Raw genomic sequence first — 21,399 nt, forward strand, 5'->3', positions numbered from 1 at the left:
TTGCTTGATGTGATGAAAAACATCAGTTAACCAGTAGTGTTGCACAATAAGTACCAAGTTAAACACCGACTATCTGATTTCATATATCCAAATAAACAAATATGAAGACGATAAAAAAATCCAACATTTTGATTATATAATCTTCGGTATATTTGTTTGTGGAAATCCGTGTTCTTCGTCACAACCTAACATTTTTCATAACCTTTGATAAGAAATATGTATGTTCATTCTCAATTTTGGTTATAAAGCTCTGCTCGATAGGAGTTCTACTTGGGAGTCTCTTGTAAACGAAACTCACGCATGGCAGTTTAAACCATGAGTTTTGTATATTTGGCTCCTATCATGCGAAAATAAAAAGCCGAATTTTCGTTGATACGGACATTTTCTGTTATACTGTTCAGAAATGTTATTATCATAAAATTACATTAGATGAATGTTTCATAATAATACGTTGTTCTGATTGCCTAACTGCAATCTCGCGTTATTCCTTAAGCAACTTCATTACACAATAAAATTTATCATTCATGATGACACGAGGTCCCACAATAAAGTGCAACGGTAAATCAAATAAAAACTTGATAAAAATCGTGTTTTCATGATCATAGCTAAAAACAATATAATTATAAGTATTGAATGCTTCTTTTTGTAACTTCATAGGGTTGTAAAAGCGTTAACCATGCGCACATTTTCAGAATGAAGCGCTTCCGCGCTTCGTACAAAATGTACTTCGGTCAATGCTTTTACATCCAAATGAAGTTACAAAAAGAAGCGTTCAATTTTTAATTGAAACACTAACAGTTTTTTCTTTCCAAAGTTTTAAAAATTTGACAATTGTTTCTATAGACTCGCTTCTATCGTACAATACTTTTTTGAATTTATGCTTGTCGATCTATAAATAGTTGTTTATGAACTTACACTATCCCACCAGCAACCATTCATCTTTCATATTGTCTTTCTCAATTAAGTATTTGATTTGATTTTTTAGTCGGATATTTGAAAAAATCTATTGAAAAAAAATCTATTTTCTATATCTTTACTTGTACAAAGGTACAAGCAAAAACATTCTTATTACTAAATAATTCGAAAAATGTAATTAGTACCCGCGAAACCGTTCTTATCTTTGACATGTATAACATACTCCTATCAAATGATGTTACTGTCGTTTTTAAAAGAAAGTGTCAATGTACGATACAGTAAAAAGACACATTTTCTTATAAATACAGTCGCAAAAAGTACTTTCTCCCTTTGTAATTGTAACGGAGGTTGAGTGGGGGACTGAAGTACTAACGGAAACATTGTCATGGTTGATAAGACTTCAATTGAAGTATCAGCTACTATATTTACATCAGATCAAGGATATGACATGGTCAAAGGTTTGTTATTGTCATATTAAATCCAGGTCATTTTAGCCTATGTCGTACTTGTGAACTTATCCTTTATTGTTGATGTTTGAAGTTCCGGAGATCTACTTATCTAGGTTACAGGTTAAGATATAAATTATTGATTGCTCATGTCATGGATACATGGTTTGGAAGATTAAAGATGTTTTGTAAGGGGTAGAATTATTCTTTGTCTGATGTATGCATATAATGCTTCGCTTATACCAATTAAATATAAAAATGCAAATAAAGCTATGACGGAGTGAGTTTGATATACATTATTAATGTTTTTTTCATGTAGTTCGAAAGTTTTCGGCGCGCCCTAAACATTTCTCAGACTATTTATTTACAACAAAACATCAAGGCTGAATTGAAGTAATTAAATATAGTTTCCTTTCAAGGTTCCTGTCCGGTAAAAAATTCCTTCCTACAGCGGGATGTCCTTTTGTTGGACGGGATGAATAATTACATAGCCACGTCCGGTTGGAATACGGACTCTAATTATGTTGCCTTTTTTGATAGTATAACGATCTGTGCGCGTTAAATAACCCACGCAGCAACTCTTTCAGCAACCTTTGTGGCATGTTGCAAAGATAAAAATACTTGCCTCTATTCAACAAACCGTCACTTTGCAGTTAAAAAACTAATTAGAATCATGAAAGTACCACAAAACGAAGCATAAACCAAGACAAAATTGTGGTGAATGTATTCTCTGTTTGTGTAGCTGTCTCGAAAGCTGTTATGTTACCAAAGCTTTTTGTATGTCTCTTTGGTTACTTAGCACTCTTTTTCATTTTGATACAGATAAAAATTATTACAAAACTATACCTGTACTCTAAATTTTATCAAAAAAATAGTTGGATTTGATGAATTTCCATCTTGGACAATGTCGGTCATTTAGCTTGTTGAGTTTGAGTGTTTACATTAGATACTAATTATTCAAGTTAAGTTAGGGGACGACCATTTTATTTTTGGGAGGAATTATCGCTATTTGAATATTGATGCTTAGATGCTAATCAAGGATTGTGAAAAGAGGTGGTGGGACCCAAAACTAGGAAAGATTTGGAGTGATACATGTAAAAAGCAACGGTATATGCATTAACAATACATGCTAGTCCAAAAGGGACCAGGCGCCCCTCTCTAAATCCGTCTCTGATGTTTACCTGTTCATATGACGGCTTATCTTTTTCGAGCGTTAATTCATTTTCACTTTTAAACACAATTATTTCCCGCATTTTGTTGGTCAAAATAATAATTATCATTCTGGTTTGTGCAAGATAATTTATTTTACGGAAGCTCTTGCGAGGCACGTCTATAAGGGAACAATAGAAAATGCACTTGTTTGCCATAGATACTATACTTATAAATTGTACATATATGACACATCAGTGACATGAAATAAAATAAAATGCATAATATCTTTATATAATTTGAAATAATATATTAAAATATAAATGTAATCAGTGTAACACCTCAATTATATATTTTATTAATATTACGTATGTTTCAATAAGAAGAGAAGCAGAAAAGCATTAATAAATACATCTACATTTTTATCAATTAAATACTTTCTTTTAGAAATATATTGTTCTGATGTTTGATTCTCGTTGAAATCTCGTTCTGGAATCATTTCCAAACATGTGATACAAGTGGAAAATATCAATGAATTTAAAATTATTATTATTAAACTGAACTATATGAATTATTTTTTACTATCAGCAGTTTTTGGGTAAAACCATTTTCAATTTCTATAAACGATCCGATCAGTGTCATCAACTAAAATGTTTAGAAAATTTGTGACATGTAAAAGAAATGATTTTAACAAAACTATAATTTCTTTTGTTCTTCTTTCGAAATTTTTAAAATAGGTATTTTTCAATCAATCATAAAAAAGAAGTTGATATAATATGCTGAAAGCATGGTCAATTTGACAGTAAAATGCAACAACATTTTATAAAACTTTTTATATCACCTTCCTATAGTTTTTGAAGTTCAATTTATTCTGAATAATCCACTTCATCTTTAATAAAAGTATGAAAAAAGTTTAATTTTGATACTGTGATTTTATTATGATTATAACCCCAAAAATAGGTAAAAATTAATGGAAAATTGGAAAATTATTGAAATGGGATTCTTTCAACATGGCTGTAGCAAACAAAGAAGTGCCCACCGTATGATGTTTTCTCCATTAATTTTTTTTAAAGTCATATAAACCCCAAAAAATCAGGTTTAGAAAAAAAGTTTAATTCTAGGCATTTAAAGCTCCTCAGAGGTGTACATCCTTAATTGAACAGGAATAAAAGAAATAGCTAATCGTAGACGTTTCATTGGTAGTAATTGTCGAGAATCAGTTGTACTGCTTAACATAGAAAATAACCAGAATTTTATCATGATATTGAACTTCAACTAATAAATAAACCATGTATTTCCAAATTAAAATACTGTTGTTTGTCTTTTCGTCGTTTATATTTGTCATGGCATTGTTAATTATTTTTTGTCATGGCATTGTTAATTATTTTTTGTCATGGCATTGTTAATTATTTTTTGTCATGGCATTGTTAATTTTTTTTTGTCATGGCATTGTCAGTTTGTATTTGAATAATCCGTTTGAGTATATCTTTGGTATCTTGAGCCTATTTTTCTTGTAGAAATCGTTCAATGATTTAATTCTCATTGTAATTTAATTCTTTTGCTTATCATTTGGTGCTAACAGTTTTTACCAAATTATATAACAAAACTTTTTCGTTTACTTTTTTTATAAATAAGGCCATTAGTTTTCTCGTTTGACTTGTTTTACATTGTTATTTCGGGGCCTTTTATAGCTGACTATGTGGTATGGGCTTTGCTCCTTGTTGAAGGACGTACGATGATCTATAGTTGTTAATTTCTGTGTCATTTTAATCTCTTGTGGACAGTTGTCTCATTTTCAATCATACCACATCTTCTTTTTAATATGTAAAACATAATACATTACGTTAGAAACTATCACACAAAAATCGCGAAAATTAATACATAAAGGCAACAGTAGTATACCGATGTTCAAACTCATAAATCCATGGACAAAAAACAAAATCGGGGTAACAAACTAAAACTGAGGGAAACGCATTAAATATAAAAGGAGAACAACGACACAACACTACAATGTAACACACACAGAAACGGACCAAGCAACAGACAAAATTCCACGAGAATAACAAATATAACATCATAACCAAATACATGAATTTGGGATAGACAAGTACCGTGACACGTCTTATCGCAATGTGAATTTACACTCAAAAATAAGAGAAAACAAACGACGCAACGTTAAAATGTAACACATACAGAAACGAACTATAATATAACAATGGCCATATTCCTGACTTGGTACAGGACATTTTTAATGAAAAAAATGGCGGGTTGAGAGTTATCAAAAGTACCAGGATTATAATTGTATACGCTAGACGCGCGTTTCGTCTATATAAGACTCATCAGTGACGTTCAGATCAAAATAGTTAAAAAGCCAAACAAACACCTGGTTTTGTGGCATGCCAAACCTCCCCTTTTAAAGCCATGTGAAATATAACATTAAAATGACAACTCAACACTACAGGACTACAATATAAATAAATTGAAGAATACAATTGACAAAGAAACACACGAACCACAGCCAACAAAAGGCAACAAGTTGAAAATTTTAATACGCCAGAGGTGCATTTTATCCACACAAGATCTACTAGTGATGCCCAGATACAAAAGTTTGAAAGCCGAAACAAGCACAAAGTCGAACAGCATCGAGGACTAAAAGATAAAAAAAAGTTGTGCCAAAAACGGCCAGGGTTTTCTGTTAGTTACCAGAACATCCTTATCATTTAGAATAATTTATACTTTTGCAAACAGTAAATTTATAAAATTAATAAACAAAAGCTGTACCCAACAAATAAAAGTACTCGCACAGTAATAAACAATTAAAAACAAGCATTGACACTTCAAACAAACTCCCCACATAAGGTTTTATCTGATAATTGTGTATGGAAATGGGGGTAGGCAATTTTTTTCAGTTACAAAATGTTGAAACACCCATATTTTTGAAGGAGTTCTCGGTATATGCCACATGTGATTATGTCAAGGCGAACTAAATATTTACATAATTATTATTTAAATGAAGTAGACACGGATACGAGTCGTTTCCTCACTTTTGTTATATTTGTTTACAGTTATTGTTAAATAATGAATAATAAAACTATTAAAAATGGACAAACTGACTATTTTCTTTTGTCTCCTTTATGTTTCCAAAGGTAAGCAAGATAGATTTGCAACATGTGCGTCTACATACTGGTTATTTTAAAGTTTATATTTCTGTTATAGTTTTGTCTTCTTGAAATATCGCTTTCGAGTTTGGTTTCTAATTGTATTGTGTGTACAGCAATCGTTATATCTATATTCCATTTTGATACTGCTTCCAGTAGTAAATGAGGGGGTATACGTCAAAGCCTCGTCTGTATCATCCTATCGGGAGTCTATTTTCATTCTTGTCATAAATAATTATATATTTCATATAGTTCATATTTGTTGATCATATTGCAATTAAAAGTTGTTTTCCTCTTTTCTTGTTTATATTTTTAAAATTAGACCAGAGATGCTGTATTGAAAAAATGCATCCTTTTTAATTCAATTGACATTCTGTAGGGGTTTGAGCGTTCCAGTTGAAGTAATTTTAATCCAGAATGGTTAAAGCTTCTAAACCATCAAATTAAGGAACAGTTTAATAATGTTCTAAAAAGATGATTTATTTGCCCCTTAATCATTATCAAAATTAACTTTGGTCTCTGTTTTCTAGGGTTTTCAGTTTTCTGTTTTTATTAAACCAATTTATTACAAATTTTCTATTTAAGTTCAGACAAGCAATTTTATTACTTTTCAGCATCGTTTTTTAAATTTAAAACTCAAAAGTAGAAAAACCTTTGTTAATTTTGAAATAATTAATTCACGATTCCTATTATTTTGATTGACTCACATAATACTTCAGGTAGGAATAAGTAAATTTTAAACAAATGCACGAAAACGTAACCATGATATTAACCATAAAACATCTTTTTTAGGTTATGCAACTTTATGTTATGTATGTAATTCTGACGAATTTCCGGAAGGATGTGCAGACCGTATTGATATGAAGACAAAACCGATAATACAACACATTCAAGATTGTAAAGGCAGCTGTTTTGTAGGAGTGATGGCTGATAAGACAAACGAAGGTTAGCATCCTGCTGACTATATTACATGTTTGTTTTCTAGGAAATCATATACAGATGGGTCACAACGGTGAACTTTTGTATAAAATGTTGACAATGAATTCGAATTTGTTGGTGTTAATCCAAAGTATAATGAACCCTTTTTGATTGGTCAAAGTTAATTGTTTTCTCACCTACATGTACCTGATATACTCGTATTATAGTAGTAGTCAAACTGATTTCACCTTCATCCTTGTTAAACCCAACTATTCAATCAATTGCCTCGAGTATGCATGAATTATTTCCCACAGGACGTTACAAAAACAGCACATGACGAATGCAAAAGTCGGGCCAAACATTAAACTTATTATTATTAATAACCTTGACTGAATGTTATTTTGAATAAGCAGCTTTATAGTTATGGTATCATTTTTTTAAATAAAAAATCGTTTTTGGGAATACATGACATCAGATTATTCGTCTTTTAGAGTATACAAATAATGGACACTAATTTGAGAACGTGAATTTTGATACTACGTTAATTTGAAAAACTGACGTCAATTAGAGACTGCGGCGTCATTCTGAGTCTAACATTTATATTCCATACTTATGTTTATCATATTTAGAGATTTACCGTGAATATATTTTTTTCCCGGTTTTCTTGTCTATTCGCTTCCAGAATTGTCAAAATGATAACAATTAATCGGAAATTAGTATGGCGTTCATTATCACTGAACTAGTATATCTTTGTTTAGGGGCCAGCTGAAGGACGCCTCCGGGTGCGGCAATGTCTCGCTACATTGAATACCTATTAGTGACCTTCTGCTGTTGTTTTTTCTATGGTCGGGTTGTTGTCTCTTTGTCACATTCCCCATTTCCATTCTTAATTTTAATTAAACCTTCCAAGTTATTTTACAATTTGCTCAATTTGTATTGTTTTATTTTTCAGCTCATCTTCGAAAGTGCAGCAACGAACTTACTGGATGTGATAAAAAAGAAAGCGGATTTATTTGTCAGTGTTCAACTGATTATTGTAACCAAAACATACGTATGTGTCATCAACAGAGTAACTGTTCACAAGAACTATTTCCGATATTCTGACAAACTAAACAAAAATATTTTGTATTATACTATATTTGTTTTTCTATTAATATACGTATCGTTTAATTAATTGTTTTTTGTATTGTTTTGTTTCCATACGACAATTCGATTACCACTTAACACAATCGTTTAAAATTTGAATACAGTGTCAAGACGACATTCGATTACCACTTCAAACAATCGTCTAAAATTTGAACACAGTGTCAAGACGACAAATAGATTACCACTTAACACAATCGTTTCAAATTTGAATACAGTGTCAAGACGACAATTCGATTACCCCTCAACACAATCGTCTAAAATTTGAATACAGTGTGAAGACGATAATTCAAATACCACTTAACACAATCGTCTAAAATTTGAATACAGTGTGAAGACGACAATTCGAATACAATTTAACACAATCGTCTAAAATTTGAACACAGTGTCAAGACGACAATTCCATTACCACTTAAAACAATCGTTTAAAATTTGAACACAGTGTCAAGACGACAATTCGATTACCCCTTAACACTATCGTTTAAAATTTGAACACAGTGTCAAGAAGACAATTCGATAACCATTTAACACAATCGTCTTAAATTTGAACACAGTGTCAAGACAACAATTCGATTACCACTTAACACAATCCTCTAAAATTGGAACACAGTGTCAAGACGACAATTCGATTACAACTTAACACAATCGTCTAAAATTTGAACACATTGTCAAGACGACAATTCGATTACCATTTAACACAATCGTCTAAAATTTTAACACAGTGTCAAGACGACAATTAGATTACCACTTAACACAATCGTCTCAAATTTGAACACAGTGTCAAGACGACAATTCGATTACCACTTAACACAATCGTCTAAAATTCGAATACAGTGTCAATAACCATACAAGTCGGGTAAATTTCTATTTTGATGATTTTTGCATAAACTATTTATGAGCTCTATTCCTTCATACTTTGTAAGACAAAAAATTGTTTTTGTTTTTTGTTTCTGGGTGAAAGTACATTTGCCATTTTACAAAATTAGACAACAGTAGCACTCTGCTGTTCAAAAGTCATATATCGATTCAGCGAGAGAGAAATTCCAGGTCGCTTTGGTTGGTTCGTCCAATTTTATCAAACACAGCAGCCAGAGTCATTACAAGTTAAACTCCGACGAAAATTCAAAACGGAAAGTCCCTATAAACAAATGGCAAAACACATTAACTTTTTTTCTCTATTGGAGCAGTCCAAACTAAATCATGTTTTTGTTTAAAGATTAACGAATATCTATCAAATTGAAATGATTGGCCTTTTCTTAATTTGTTTTTGGATTCGATCGTCACTGGTGTGTCTTTTCCAAACAAAATGCGCAACTAGTGTACAGATTATTAATCCTGGTATCTATTATAAATTTATGATACATTATAAAAGGTTATGTTAATGTTATTGGCTTTATAAATATTTTGATATGAGCGTCACTGATGAGTCTTATGTAGACGAAACGCGCGTCTGGCGTACAAAATTATAATCCTGGTACCTTTGATAACTATTAAGTACAAACGGAAACTTCTATTGTCTGATAAAGGCGACTACAAAATTTTAACTTACCACATTAATAACAAATGACTTCATATGCAGCTATTAATATATATATTTGTAGCAATTCACGTTGACTTGTTAAGCAAACCCCTTTTGTAAACAAATTATCGGAAAAGAGGAATTAGTTGTCTGACAAGGTTAAGTACAAATGAAGAACTAATGGTGGCCGTATGGCCTGTAACAACGGAAAAAATTCGTACTTTATAATAAGCTACAATTCAAATCAGACATCAGAAAACATCAAAATTTTCCTGAAAAAGAATATTTGGTTCAATTTCATTTTAGTCAACTATTATGCAGATTTGCACTACAAGTATACTGGAATCGGGAAAAATTACAAAAGATACAAACACATTGTATTTGTTTACATGTTCTGAATTAAAAAACAGTTTCTTATTAAAAGGGTTTATATAAGTCATGTTTTATTATTAAGAAGAATGGACTTTGCTACTTGCATGTGACTAGTCACACTTATTCCTTTGATATTGATGCATGTAATCTATACTTGAGTGGCACTTTAAAAAGCGAGTGATATTTAATACTTATAATTATGAAATAGAGCTTAAATGTTCTTATTAAACAGTAGCCTAATTATTTGTACATTTATGAGAAAAGATATTCCGTTATTACCCAGCTTTAACATTCATGTGCGCTTCTGTCATAGAGAAATAGAGGGATACCCCTAACAAAATTATTCAAATAAACTCATCATAGATACCAGGATTGATTTTTTTTATTTGCGCCAGACGCGCGTTTCGTTTACAAAACACTCACCATTAACGCTCTAATAATAAAGTTAAATGTACGAAGTTGAAGGGTATAGGACCAAATATTTCTAAAAGTTTTGCCAAATAAAGCTAAGGTATCAATTGTTTTTCAAATATAAAAGTTTTGATGTGGTTGTTTCATCAATCAAGAGATAATTGATGGGGGCTTGAACATATCGGTATTTCAGCACGGGCTGGCACTTTTATGACAAATATTTTACCATGAGCGATAGAAGACGAAAAACATGTCTCAATGCATTGTGAATTTTATTCAGATCTGCGATATGGTCTATTTTTGAAAGCAAGTGCAATTAACCCAAATTTTTACGATTTTAATCATGATGACAAATTTATTTTTCTGATGTCACATGACTGTATACAACCCTTTTTAGCAAAATCTTTATATTTTATGTTTAATCGCAGAAAATATTGTGTTCTTTTATTGTAAAAGTTTAATTATTCATTTGTAAATGAATGTTATAATAAGTTGTTAAGCAAAAGTGTCTCATAAGTCAATTATGGCAGGATACCGATATTTTAACTTCGATTTAAATTTTTATTTGTATTAATATACTTATATTATGATTTACGATTTTGTTCTGTATTGGTATGTGACACTATGATAAAATATTCTGTTTGTCTTTCTGTCATTATTTATTTCGATTCTGATAGGACAAATATGGAAATTGTGTTTTTCCATGCACTATGAAATGCTATACATGAATGACTTTTCATTGTCAGTTAATTATGAAAGTGAACTCTTAATAACTGCACTAACAAAGTGAACAATCCCCTGAGGCATTTTCCATGGGAAAAGAGCCTACTGATTAAAGATGAAAGAGCAAAGATTAAATCAAAACATTTTGAATTTAGGAAATTTTCATACATTTTCTAAAGGTACACATATATAGAATAAACAAAAAAAAATTGGGTAGGAATGTAGGTAAAATAATACATATTTGATTTATATACCTGACATTTGAGGGATTTTTTTTCTTTCAAACAAACAAGTCAGACTGCTACTATATAAAGCAAAGCATTATAGTTCACGGAGAAGTACAATACATGTAAATTTATCAATAAAAAGTAAGCATTTAATGTTGAATGGTCTGAATTTAAATATTTATACAGAGAGTTTTATATTTATAAAAAAAGTAAAATTTCCAAAAAGGGGATTTATATTACATTGTGTTGCTTTTTAAAATAAAAAAAATCTCAAGATATATAAATATCAAATTTTACCTGAAGCAGCAGAAAAACAATTTATTCACAATTCGGTCCTCACAAACTATGTCCGAGCTTTTTCATTCCATCCATTGAAATGATGATTTAAACCTATATTTTACATTTAGTTTATTATAAAAAGTGAACTCCTATTAAGGTTTGAATATTACAATGGGAAAGGATAATTTTGTAAGGTCACTCGAATGTGAGAATATGTTCTAAATTGGTCAGACAATACTTGGTCATGTTTCATAAAACATGACCAAGTATTTTCTAACCTATAAAAAGATAAGAAAAACTTTCCATTTAAGTTAGAAAACTTTCACAAATCACTCAATTAAATATAGGTTAGACAATACTTGGTCATGTTTCATGAAAATTTAAGCCAAAGGCGAAGTATTGTCTGACCAATTTAGAACATATTCACACTTTCGAGTGACCTTACAAAATTATCCTTTCCCATTGTAATATTCAAACCTAAATAAGAGTTCACTTACATAGGTAATCATCATTTCAATGGATGGAATGAAATAGAACTGACATATAGTTTGTTAGGACCGAATGGATAAATTGTTTTTTTCTGCTTCAGGTAAATTTTAATACTTATATATGTCTTGAGATTTTTTGTTTTAAAAAGCAACACAATGGTATATAAATCCCCTTTTTGGAATTTGATTTTTTTTTTGTAAATAAAAATGATTCTGAATAAATATTTAAATTCAGACCATTCAACATTAAATGCTTAAAAAATCCTAGCTTTATATATCAGCAGTCTGGTATGGTTTACTTAAAAGAAAAAAAAACCCCTCAAATGTCAGATAATTAAATTGAATATTAATTCTATTTTAACCATATCCTTACCCCAATTTTTTTTTATTCTATACATATGTGTACCATTAGAAAATGTATGAAAATTTGTAACTTTATTAGTGCAGTTATTAAGAGTTAACTTTCATAATTAACTGACAATGCAGAGTCAGTCATGTATAGCATTTCATATTGCATGGAAAACCATGTACTATGAAAATTAGAGGGGAAAAACTGACTGTTCATTGGATGAGAAGGGGTGAGTATGATCTAATCGCTTGATAATATACATTTAATTGATGCATATAAAAGAATGTACACTATTATAAGGGTTCTTGTAAAAGAAAACGATCGAAATAACTATTCAGTGACGCATGAATAAATAAAGCTAAAACGCCAACAATAAGTACGAGGTTGAAAAGAAGTGAAAACCCAAAATTCCGAGGATTTTATCAAATACAGCTCAGGAAATCAATTGTAGAGGTAGAAAATCCTTAGTAATGTAAAATGAATTTTATAATCAGTCAATTAAATAGTATGACCATAACAATAATAATCAATGTTGAGACAAAAGTGACTACTGGTCTAAAAACAAACGATGGAAAAGACAAACAAAAGCAATAAAAACCAAATGAGGAAAATAAAACGTCCAAACAATTTAAAAAAAAATAGAATCATCCACAAAAGTACAACACAGAAAGAAACAAAATATATACAGAGAAAGATAAACGACCACTAAAAACAAAGAAGAAATTCGGGTCTTATGCTTAGTTCGTTTCTGTGTGTGTTACATTTTAATGTTGTGTCGTAGTTCTCCTCTTATATTTAATGCGTTTCCCTCAGTTTTAGTTTGTAACGTGGATTTGTTTTTTTCTATCGATTTATGAGTTTCGAACAGCGGTATACTACTGTTGCCTTTCTTTATCCAGTCCATCACTAACGTTTTCATGGTATGTTCAAATCTGTTGGTGCATTGTTTGGAGCGTGTGAGCATTTGTCATAATTGAGAAAATGAAGACATTTATTGTTTTCGGAGACAGTTATACCATATAGATAAACAATTCAAGACTGTACCAGTTAAATTTTCAAAAACAGATGAATTCAATTTTGCCATAAGGAATCCGTATTGATAAATATCTTTGTTGTAAGCAACAACCATGTACAAAGGAAACAGACACAATGCCATATCAAACAAACATATATACACTATATACATGTGATGGGACATAGAAGTTGAACTTTTACGAATATCAAGGGAAAAAGATGAAAAATTTGTCATTCATTTTAGTTTCATATCCAACCTCTTTAACATTTAACACCATAAAATCGTGTCATTTAAATCCATACTGATTCATTTCTTTTTAAAATATGGTTATCAAACTTTGCAAGACACTTATAACTACCGTGGATTCATTATTATTCGTTGGATACCAATTTTCGTGGTTTTCTTGGGTACAAGTGAACCACGAATTTAAATGTTCAACGAACTACAGATTTTCTATTAGGTTGTAAGCAGACTGTGGCAAAACCATGAAATCAGATATCCACGAAAAGGCAAGATTTCTACAATCCACGAAAATTGGTACCCACGAAAATTAATGAATCCACAGTACGTTTAAAGAGACAGATTAATACAAGCACTTACTGCTAGTTTCCAAGTCCTAATTTCCATATTGTAAAATTATATTGTATAAAATATATTTAATTTTATGATGAATATATAGTTTACGCTAACAGCGTCTTATTGCTACTTTGTGCTTCTTTGTTACATATTTGTTAACTTTTGTTAGTGATTAAGATTATAACACAATGTTGACCGCTGTATATTTGACATGTTTACATATTATGTCTGTTTGTTTTGTTCACGCATCGTTCTCAATATTATAATAATGGAATTTGATGCGACTGTCATACAGAACAAAAGTAAAATCACAAAACTACTGAACTGAGGGGAAAATCAAATCGGAAAGTCCCTAATTACATGGCAAAAACAAATGACAAAATACATCAAAAACGAATGGACAACAACTGTCATATTCCTGTTTTGGTACAGGCATTTTCAAATGTGAGAGGTTTAGCTAGCTAAAAACCAGGTTCAATACACCATTTTCTACATAAAAAATGCCTTTACCAAGTCAGGAATAGGACAGTTGTTATCCATTCGTTTGATGTGCTTCAGTTTTTGTTTTGCCATGTGATTAGGGATTTCCCGTTTTGAATTTTCCTCGGAGTTCAGTATTTTTGTGATTTTACTTTTTATTGTCTCTATTGGACAAATGGAATAAAACAATTGACTTTAAAATTGTTTATTACGGGAAATGATTTAACTTGAGGCATTCAATTTTATTATATAATAAAAGAAATCATAGATTATTGGCTATAATTTGGTACGTCAGACGCATGGTTAGACTATATCAGACTCATAATTGTTGATCGAATCAAAACACTTGGAAGGCCAAGTTCAATGGAGTTGTTATCAAATAGTTCGTTTCTATGTTTGTGTTTGTTGCACTTCGGTTTTGTGTTTGTTGCACTTCAGTGTTTCTGTTGTTCCGTTGTTTCCTTTTCTGGTTGATATGCTTCTCTCTCGGTTTTGGTTTGTGACCCGGATTTGTTTTCTCGCAATAGATTTATGACTTTTACTGTTGCTCTTTTTATTCAAAAGCTTCGAAAACACAAAATTCATAACATTTAAGCCATTTTCTAATAATTTAAAATTTTATGAGCAGAAAATGTACTAAAATGTCAATGATATATCACACAAACACATAAGACTGACTGTATGCTTAGATTGTGACAAGCTCGAAGACCAACGTCAATATTAAGATTAACCTCAAACTAATTGCAAGACAAGAAATGTTTTGTTAATCATTGCATTTGACAAAGAACTTAATTAAAATATACAAGCAGTGGCATGGACTCAGTAGCTCTACAATCTTACAAAAGAATCTACGTTTATGTTTTGCTAGGTGAGTGTTTCGTCTATATATATTCACCAGTGGCTCTCGAATAAAAAACATTTGGGGTGAAAATTTAGGTACGCGAAAGAAAGCATTGCAAAACAGAAACAGCTTTTGATAAAAGCTAGGACCGTGACACTGTAAAAATGTTTGAAATTTCCCTAATATACTATTAGATTGATTTACACATATTGATACACATGTAACACAATGAGAGAATCCCTTCTTCGCTGTTATAAATAATGTGATTATCTTTTAAATAAGGTAGGTCGTTATTATAATTTTCATGGTTATTATTTCCAATTGAAGCAAAATGCACGTTAAGCTCTTCGAAAGATCATTCCTGATACAATTACATTATGTCGGTGCACGATTAAATGAGTTTATGCATACGATATAACTCGAAACAGGGACATTTTAAACACTCTTAATTTTAATATTGCTGAGGTTAATGTCAATTTAAAAGAAATGGCACTGTTTTTTAACTGTCAAGGATATGACCTGCCAATTCTCCGTAAAATACACTGAACTTATATAACTTTCAACTTCCCCCTGTGTAGTAAGATATTAATATGTATATTGTATAATTGTCAATCCACACAATTTGTATACTATAATATATAATAAAATTACAACTGAAGTAGATTCGGATACAAGTATTTCTCTTTTAGTCACTAGTTATCACGTGACCTGACAAAGTTAAGTAAGACGCCTCTTATACATTGTTTTGTTTATTATTTAGGAATGTGAACTTAATTAAACAAATGGATATCACAATTCTCTTGATTTGTTTGATCAATGTTTATCAAGGTAAGAAAAAATAAATGTTGTCTTGCATCTACATGTAATTTTGCTAATTGTTGTAAAATTTTGTAACGTTATCTAGATATTTATTCAAATGGTTAGACTATAATATCAGTTTATCAACTACCCAGATTTATGGAAAAAGACTCGTCTATTCTTAAACCAAACGAATAGAAAAGACAATTTAACATGCACTAAACAAAAATGGTTAAAGCACACGCATACAGCATTTGAAACGTTCGCCTTGAAACATTAAAACACAATCAGTACACACACATATATATATATATATATATATGTATAGTAACAGGACGATCAATTATTTCTGAACGGTGCCTGTCACTTTGATGAGATCAGAAATTTTATTACCATTCTAAAAGGCGGCAGGCTTATATATTATCAATAAGAACAGAAGGTTTGTTCAGAAAGAATCGCAAACCACAAGAATCAAAATAAAAGTGATTTAACTATGAATTATTTTGATGTGGTCATCATTTTAAATTATCTGAGTGTATACAAACCTTTGAAATTTTCGAAAAGCTAAGGATTTTCTACACCTGAAAAAGATCATATTAGCAAAAACTTTTGGATTGTTGGATTCGCAATGCTCTACTACTTCGTACTATATTTGCCCTTCTTTAAGTTTTTTTTCGACGAATGTCCGTTTACAGCACAAAATTAAGGATGTAGGGTATGATTGCAAATGAGACATCAATCCATCGGATTTCAATTGAAGCGGATGCAAGCAATTACATGTTATAAGCGATTATAACGGCCTACAACAATGAGAAAAAAACATACCGTATATTCGTTTATAAAAGGTATGAAAAAATGCAAAACAATTTTAACTAGAAATATCACTGCTATATTAATTAGATAACAACTAACGAAAAACAAATATGACAGATATGAACCAACGACAACTACTGATATACAGACTTTGCACCTGCACATACAGAATGTGGCCAATTTAAATGTATGTGTGATCTCTAAACCCTCCCCTAACATCCTGGGAAATTGGTGTTACATCACAACATAAGAACAAACTGTAAAAATCAGTTGCAATAAGCTTATGTCAAAAGATCTATATGAGGCAACACAAAATAACTAACACAAATACAATAGAGAAACTACCGAAATAAGAGTACTTAACTAAAAGACTAAAGTATCAAGCAGTACACATCCGACATTGGCATTATAGAAGCCATATATTACCTGAAAACTTCTTGTAGATATTGAAATACAATAATATATGTGTCTGTATTGTACATGAGCATATAATAGCATTACAATATATCTGTAACTATTGCACACCTTTGTAAACTGGGCGAACAAAGCGAGCCAAAAATATTTTAAACAACTGAGGCCATGCAATAAGACAAGATTATTTACTTGTAATTTAATGGAAGCCATAATATTCCTTTCCAAAATTTGCAAGTGCCTTCACCTTTATGTATCACTAAGAAGCTTCTATATCATGGTACTATTCTCCGTGTTCAGGAATCGTTATTTTAGTAATGAAATTTGTAAAAATCTATATCAAGTACTGTGAGAATACATTATAACTATAGTTCGATTAGATTTTTCCCAATTTACGTTCTTATTTCAGTCAGTTTTAATGAACTTGCAAACTTGAACTAGATATCACATGTTATTAAATGCAACTAGTTATCTTCTGTTTGTTTGCATGCTCTTTTAAAGTAACTCCATTGATTTTACATGTAATATATTTGTCGGTGCATTTTCCATTGTGAAAGCACAATCGTTCACAAAAAAACCTTGTATACTTGACTAATCAGCTATTCCAACCATGGAATCATTTCAAAAATGCATATACTTGTTGTAAACTGTAATAAACAATATCACAGTTTTTTTTTAAATATTGTGCAATTAAGATGAAAATACAGATACCAATACTGAAACATTAACAATACTGTACAGTGTCCAAGCTCTATTTTGCATAAACATAAAAATAATATCTATTGCTATATTTTATTTGCATCTATATTTGGTGTCATTTCAAACCTCAACTACCATGAAAGAAACCATATGTTTTATTTTAGCCCCTTCGGAACACAAGATATCAAATTCAACGTAAATTCACCAAAACAGTCGCTTGTCAAGTTACCTAAATATTGCTATACAAACATGTTTTATATCATTGCTTATGTTTTTTTTCTGTATTTAAGTATACGGCACTAAATGCTATGTCTGCAACTCCGAAGACCACCCAGGATTTTGTGGTCGCGAAGGAAACTTTACAAAGGAAAATGCACAACACACTGAAGACTGTAATGGAAATTGTTATGTGGGTACACTCACAGGTGGAAATGTGGAAGGTTAGTTTATTCTTCTCGAGTATTACGTCATGTTGCCGTTATGAAAGTTAAATTGAAATGATTGAAGTAGCCAATAAATGAGTATACGGTTTTCATTCCATTTAAATGTTCTTAACGAGAATTCAGTAATGTTTTTATTGCTCAATGTTAACTTTCATTTCCAAAACTGACTAACTGATAATTTAATCTCGGAATTGAAACACATTCAAAAGCTAACAAAACATTCAGGTTTTGTCTTAAGGACTTCCTGTGTTGAATTTTACCCGGATATCATTATTTTGTGATTTATTACTTTTGATTTTTAAGTTCTCAAAAAGATATGCACCTCTAATTGACCATTAGATTTTTCTACGAAACATTTGACTCGGGTCGAGTCCGGCATTGTAAAAATGTCTTACTTATAAATGAAGGTAGGTTTTAACCTTGAGAATTCCTATTGTTAAACCTTTCAATCTCATCTCTTTGGGTAACACAATGTATCATTTCACATAACAAATAAAAAAAAATAAGGACTAAAAACATTGCAGAAACTGAAAACTACTAGATAAGGGAATAAAGAGAAAGGGAAAAACGTCAGTACTTTAGCCATATCAAAACAAGAAGTAAACAGGGGTACGAGTATTGTATTATATTTGATTAAACTTTAGTTTGATGAGGTTATACGATTTAAATATATTTTCCTTTTTGGCAACGTATTATCTTAAAAAAAAAATCTGTTTTTTTTTAATAATATCTCTCACCGTAATTTTATACCCTGTTTTTTTTATCGTTATATCTCAAAGTCCCCTTTTATATCTTTATTTTAGCACATTTAAGACAGTGTCTGCAAAACAAAATAACTGGATGTGAAAAAAAAGAGAGTGGCTCCATATGCCAATGTGGAACAGACTTTTGTAATAAGGATTTGATAACATGTTACAAACAAAACATCAATCTTCTCCGATGCAAACAAGCTCTTAAACCAGTACAGATGACACAGACATCGGATAGGAACCAAATGGCACCAACAAAATCGTTAGAGTTTTTTGTTATCATTGCAAGCGTCTTCATGCTTTTTATTTTTCAAATAAGTTGACCATTTATGTCTACAAAACAGTTTTATTTATCACCACAGAAGAACTCATTTTGATATATATTTTTAGAACTGACCAATTGTTTGATATGATAGACATTGCATTGGTTTTTCAAATAGTTCCTAACCCCTCTTGAAAATATGAATACAACTTTAAATTCAATTAAGTTTAATTTTATTCTAACTGGTTCTAAGGCTGATTTATTTATGTTTTTTTTTGGCAAAAAGCTAGTGACCAATATTTATATTTTTTTATATTTAAGTGTAAAGTACAGTTCGGCCGTCTTGTAATACAAATTTAAATATACTATTTGCTAATCGTAAAACCACTGGAGATTGAAATATGAAGCATTGAACGAAGTTGGGAATTCATGGTGTAAAAAGTTTCTCGAGAAACACGAAACAAAAATAAAATACAACCAATTGCCTAGGTCAAAGGACTATCGCTGCAGAGTAAGACATCAAAAAATGATGTGCAAACCATCCAAAAAATTGCGTAACTTTTTATTAGCGTAAATATTAATTTATTTTAATAACATTTAATTACTGTTATTGTTTTTTGTAACAAATACTTAAATTTTCCACTTTCTTCCAGTAAGCAATATTTTTATTTCCTTTTGAAATGCAACGCATATTAACACATTACTATAATTATACTTCGATTACCATTTTTAATCCAAGTTATTCAGCTACCTTGTTATGTTCTCGCTTATATAAATTGGTCACAAATATGCAAGTGACGGCATTGCTCCAAGTGATCAAGTCTACGGCATGCAGTTATTAGACCGGAACTAAACAGACTAATCAGAAATGTTAATAAACAATATACCATGAAACCGTTTTAGTGATCTCTTAACTAAAATATATATTTAAATGCAAAACCTTATATAATTTTTTTTTCTTTAGAATTTAATTTTATTCAATATTTTATATTATTTTTGTATTATAATTCAGATTTTATATGTGCTTCGTTTTTTCCCCGCGGAAACCATTGTCAATGAATACATATTTAATATTATAACGGAGGGAGTATTAATTAGTTTTAATATATTTTTATTTGTTTCCATCATATTCTCTATCATACAATCTTCCTATTGTATAAGTACTTTTTATTTATCAGGATTTATAGACTAAATTATTTCATACCCAGTTGAGTAAATACATTCTGTTAAATTTTTATAAATTATTACACAAATCTATTTTTCTTTACAGTATACACATTTTTATTATCTTTGACAATTTACCATTTTATACATTACCTGAGAAGTGTGTGTTGTTTTAATTATTGTGTTTGTAAATCAAATAAAATATTATTTTTTTGCTTGGTATTTTTTTTTTTTATATATATATCTATCCACCCATCAATGTACAAAAAGGAGTTCTGTGCATACATGACAAGCCACATTACTTGGAGAGTTATGGAAGCCAACATGTCATCATGTTTTTTGTACGTATGCAAATTCATGATCATGATGATAGAAAGTCACGCTTCATATCCTCTTATTCAAGAAGATTGTTGACATTGTATCCTGAAATGACTTTTAATAGTTATCAAAGATACCAGGATTATAATTTAGTACATCAGATGAGCGTTTCGTCTACATAAGACTCATCAGTGACGCTCATATCAAAATAGTTATAAAGCCAAACAAGTACAAAGTTGAAGAGCATTGAGGATCCAAAATTATAATTTAGTACATCAGATGAGCGTTTCGTCTACATAAGACTCATCAGTGACGCTCATATCAAAATAGTTATAAAGCCAAACAAGTACAAAGTTGAAGAGCATTGAGGATCCAAAATTATTCCAAAAAGTTATGCCAAATACTGCTAAGGTAATATATGCCTGGGATAAGAAAATCCTTAGTTTTTCTCAAAGATTCAAAGTTTTTTTTAAAACAGGAAATTTATAAAAACTACCACATAATTGATATCATGTCAACACCGAAGTTCTGACTACTGGGTGGATGATACCATCAGGGAAGAAACGTGCACCAACAGCGGCATCGACCCAGTGGTGTAAATAGTTATCAATCAGGTCTCTTGTGATAATACCAAATAATGGTTTAAAATTTTCTTTTAATTTTGGTTTATTTTTTCGTATCATAACGACGACTACTATTTAATGCACGGATATGTCATTAACACATGATTGAT

General features: G+C 30.5%; 2 long non-coding RNA genes across 2 annotated transcripts; both read left to right on the forward strand.

The window, feature by feature from the left end:
* The first annotated feature begins 5,558 nt into the window (after positions 1 to 5,558).
* On the forward strand, positions 5,559 to 7,752 carry LOC139529822 (uncharacterized). Its single transcript, XR_011665904.1, has 3 exons — positions 5,559 to 5,656; positions 6,461 to 6,613; positions 7,539 to 7,752. It is a non-coding gene; the product is annotated as an uncharacterized lncRNA (long non-coding RNA).
* A 7,927-nt stretch (positions 7,753 to 15,679) lies between these two features.
* Positions 15,680 to 20,562, forward strand: LOC139529814 (uncharacterized). The gene is made up of 3 exons (XR_011665902.1): positions 15,680 to 15,837; positions 18,021 to 18,170; positions 18,977 to 20,562. It is a non-coding gene; the product is annotated as an uncharacterized lncRNA (long non-coding RNA).
* The last annotated feature ends 837 nt before the right edge of the window (positions 20,563 to 21,399 follow it).

Source organism: Mytilus edulis, chromosome 1 (assembly GCF_963676685.1).
Source record: "Mytilus edulis chromosome 1, xbMytEdul2.2, whole genome shotgun sequence".
Classification (NCBI taxonomy): domain Eukaryota; kingdom Metazoa; phylum Mollusca; class Bivalvia; order Mytilida; family Mytilidae; genus Mytilus; species Mytilus edulis.